At 41.8% G+C, this 4634-nt stretch overlaps 1 non-coding gene across 1 annotated transcript; it reads right to left on the bottom strand.

The window, feature by feature from the left end:
• Positions 1–509: 509 nt before the first annotated feature.
• On the bottom strand, positions 510–628 carry LOC145409126 (5S ribosomal RNA). Its single transcript, XR_013899050.1, has one exon. It is a non-coding gene; the product is annotated as a 5S ribosomal RNA (ribosomal RNA).
• Positions 629–4634: the final 4006 nt, after the last annotated feature.

A 4634-nucleotide genomic window follows, 5' to 3' on the forward strand; every position in this document is an offset into this window, starting at 1 on the left:
CAAAAGTAAAGTAACTAACATGCCTTAAGCATAAAAACAGGCATGGAAATATTTGATCATGGTCCTGAATCATGTCTGAATCCCAGGGAGGTGACTGAGGTTTTATGATCATGTAATGCAACCAGGAAAATATATCTGAGAAGCAATAGCCTGGTTTTGGCCCCCAGTTTCTCTAATGGGCTATTACTGAATTGGCTGTTACCCGTTTTACTGTTATCTTTATTGCAACTCTTAACCCCTTAGTTCAAGAGGGATGGTGCAGGTGTCAGCAGATTAAGTTGTGAAAACAGAAAATTGAATGAAATGAGTAATTTTCAGAGACGGGAAGCCACTACTAAGTTGAATCCAGTGTTTGGATCGCAACGGTAGCAGCAGCAGCAATAATAATAATAATAATTCATTCATTGCCAGACGCCATGTATCCCAGACGGGGTGGCCAAGGGCTTAGAGTTAATTGTTTTACAGGGAGGGGCACTAATCCTCCACCAACCCCACTTGACACGTAGGGATGCCAACAGCATCTGGTGTTCCCAGGCGGTCACCCATCCAAGTACTAACCAGACCCAACGTTGCTTAACTTCGCTGATCGGACAGGAAGCGGTGTACTCAACGTGGTATGGCCGTTGGCATAATAATAATAATTATAATAATTATTATTATTATTATTATTATAGTAATAATGATGATCATGATGATGTTACATTGCCCGAACAGCGGCGGGACTTTTGTTTTATTTAATTACTTTGTTATTATGAGCTAAATAAACAGATTTTTAGCTGGAAGAAATATCATCGATAAATGAAGCCCTGGTATGATAACTGTGCACACTGTGGACGGTTCATTTCATGGTGATAAACACAAGGGGGTAGATTTAATTATTCTTAGTCCGTTAGAAAAATATGTTGCTTTGTCGAATCTAGACACTTCTAATATACTATAGCAGTAGCCGTGTGTGTGTGTGTGTGTGTGTGTGTGTGTGTGTTTATTTTGGGCAGCCGAAACTACACAATCAATTCGCACCAAAATTGGCACAAAAGTCGCAAAAAATTCTCTGATGTGAAAAGACTTGGTCCGATCACGACTGAAAAACTTTTACTATATTTAATGGCCGATCAAAATTTGACCAAAAAACCCCGCTCCCGCCGCCTGGTCGGTTGCCGTGGCCGAGTGGTTATCTCGTACTTGCGTGCAGACAACTTGGGTTCCATTCCCGAAGCTGCAAATAACACGATCAATTGGTTAGCTGCAAAAAATCCAAGTGACAATGTTAGACTAGAACAGCACATAAACGTGACTAGGATTACCTGAAATGATCGCAACACGTTCGTGAAGCGCGAGGAAACGAGTGAGAAGCATGAGGAAACGAGTGTGAAGCACGAGAAAGCAAGCGCGCAGCACGAGAGCCCTCTGCAGGAGCAAGTGAGAGAGGGCCTGAAGGGCCCACAAACACTTCTCTAATATAGCCTACTATAGCAGTACCAGTGTGTGTGTGTGTGTGTGTGTGTGTGTGTGTGTGTGTATTTTGGGCTGCCAAAACTACACATTCAAATCGCACCAAAATTGGCACAAAAATCGCAAACAAGTCGCGATGTGAAAAAACTTTGGCCTCATCTCGACTGAAAAACTTTTACTGTATTTAATGAGTGATGAAAGTTTGACCCCAAAATGCCATTCCCAGCGTGAGCGCGTGAAATTAGGTTTGTGTTCACCATAGAGTTTTTGATGGCTTTATATCTAATACACTATAGCAGTAGCCGTGTGTGTGTGTGTGTGTGTGTATTTTAGGCAGCCGAAACTACACATTCAAATCGCACTAAAATTGGCACAAAAATCGCAAAAAAATTTGCTGAAGTGAAAAAACTTGCTCCCATCACGATTGAAAAACTTTTACTATATATAATGACTGATCAAATTTTGACAAAAAAAAAACGCCGCTCCCGGTGCCCGGTCGGTTGCCGTGGCTGAGTGGTTAATATCTCGGACTTGTGTGCGGACAACTTGGGTTTCATTCCCGAAGCTGCAAATAACACAGTCAATTGGTTAGCTGCAAAAAAAATCCAAGTGACAATGTTGGACTAGAATAGCACATAAACGTGACTCGGATTACCTGAAACGATTGTAATGAGCGCGCAAAGCGCGAGGAAACGAGTGAGTAGCACAAGGAAACGAGTGCGAAGCACAAGAAAGCGAGCACGCAGCACGAGAGCCCTCCACAGGAGCAAGTGTGAGAGGGCTCAAAGGGCCCACAAGCACTTGTATATTCAGATAACGTTAACCTTCTCGTACTGAATGGGATACAAATTCCTTTACCGTTTTTAGAACTTATTTTTTTTATCGGTGAGTTTGCTGTTCAAAAAAGTCTGCTTGTTGTAAAGGAGTAATGTCCTCCATGGCAACGGCAAATATTTGATTTTACCAGCGATATCCATCATTTCCTCTTGAGTTGAATCCGTATACATGTACCAATTTCTGAATGCACAGTAACAGTTAAGTGTTTGGTGGTGACGATCATCATCCACTCACTTGTAGTGCTGCCAACTACTTCCTTCACCATTATCGTTTCTGTCTCTGCCCTCCTCTCTTCCTGCTTCTCCCTTTCCTTCCCGTAGCTTTTTATTAATTTTCTTTCCACTTCAGGTGGATCTACACTGAGTAACAAGCCTAATGGCTTCCTGTAATCTAGAAAACCATTTACAAGCTGGGTGGTAACCATACAACCATTTCACGGGGTGATCTGGAGCCAACAATGGTGTACCTGTTAACTGGGTTTGGAGATGCAAATGCAGCGTCTACCCAGGAACCAAAAACACACATTTTCCCCCCCGTCCTCACTGTGGTGATGCGCCGTCAACACCAAGGGAGCATCGGTTCACTCCACGGGTTATCACTGTATTGGCGGGTGCTTGTTTGTGGTTGACGGCTGTGCTCGGCTAGAGAGACCGAAATTTATAAAAAACAAGAGTTATACGATTTCAGTTTCGTGCAAACATTTGTGATGCTCGTATGCAATGTTCTGAAAAGTCTCTTGTCTTACAATAACTTGTAAGTGCTTGTAGTGATGTTTTGTTGATCAGTTATACATATACTCTACCCGTGGACGAGCGGTTGTTATACTTGAGTGGTTTTGTAAGTGGATAATCTTCGTTCCCTTTTGTCATGCAATGACAGGAGAGGTAAAGATGAGTATGGGACTATTTTTATTTGTCTTGGAAATATTAACAAAGTCTCTCACACACGAGTGAAGCGTAGAGTCCCGCAAGCTAACCTCCCTGTCTCGCTCGCTCTCTCTCTCTCTCTCTTCCACCCTCTCGCCCATGTTGCTAGGCTCCTTCTCCCTGCTACCTGCCGGTTCTATGTCTAACCTCCTTCTGAGCTCTGCTTCCTAAATTCTGGTGTAGCAGGGGTCGTGTCAAGTGTGTTACACTGTTGTTGGAATGTTCTAGAAACCTGTGTGTGAGTATGTGTGTATGTGTGTGTATGGTCACTAGGCGCTGTCGTGTGCCTATAAAGCATTCCTTGAGTTAGAGTGTGTAAGCATGTTTAGCATTGCTCGATTCTCGCAGACACAATACCTCTGCCTTGCTGCTTCTGTGTGTCTGTCTATCTATCTATCTATCTATCATGTTTTCTATAATTAATTGTATTTATAATATGGAGTCCTAACACTTGGACTCGGAAGCTCGCAGCACAGACTTTCGAGTGTTATTGCTCAGTTGTTACTTAATGAAAAGTGTCAATATTGGTGTCCACAAATGTGCAGTAGGATGACAACAATAATGACCTACAATGAAGGGTAAGATAACATGCAATATATTCGTAGCACTGACAAAGATAAGGGTACGTACAGAAATGACGTAACGCAATCTAATAACAGCACTAACTTGATGAATTTATTCTTTCTTGTACCATCAATATATTTTACTTAGTTTAACAGAGATCGTCGTGCTGAAGCACATAGAAACAGCTTCATTTAACTCCTTCAGCATAAAACTGTAGCTTTCCAACATTTTATACTTGCAAACGCCAGGCGGTTTTTAAGTAACTTAGGGAAGAACCTTCCTCAAAATGAAGAGATTAACGGTTTTTACGGTAGCAGTGAGCGTGTAGAATCGGGGACACAGTTTCGCCTGCTGGTTCACTGCGTCTACTTCACATCAAGGGTATGATCGTCACTTACTTTTCTAAATTACCTTATCAAAGAGAAACATGTATGACCAGAGAACTTGCCTTAGCTGCCCACCATATCAAAGGGAAACATGTATGACCAAAGAGACAAATCCAGCCTCTTTCAGCTTGAGAATATTAGCCAACAGAGGAAGCAAACATGCAGAATATGTGAAACATTCAGTGAACTTTGGTCTTGGATTTTACATAAAGCAGCGTCACAGGACGGGTCTTCCTCGTCGCTGCCCTTCTCAATCAACCATGAGAGACCACTCATAGGATTACGGTGTACTCCTTTTGGAAGAATATTTTGAAATAACCAATGGCTGTAAAAATCTGACGGACAAGTACTTGATTCATTGTATAAAAAGTCACTTGCTCCCCAGTAAAGTAACCTAATGCCCTTAAATATTATATAAATATATTTCAATTTCCCTTTTGATGTAATTCGTTGTTTATGTATATTTTGA

Source organism: Coenobita brevimanus, chromosome 79, assembly GCF_032717465.1.
Source record: "Coenobita brevimanus isolate Jiangsu-jjx chromosome 79, ASM3271746v2, whole genome shotgun sequence".
Taxonomy (NCBI): domain Eukaryota; kingdom Metazoa; phylum Arthropoda; class Malacostraca; order Decapoda; family Coenobitidae; genus Coenobita; species Coenobita brevimanus.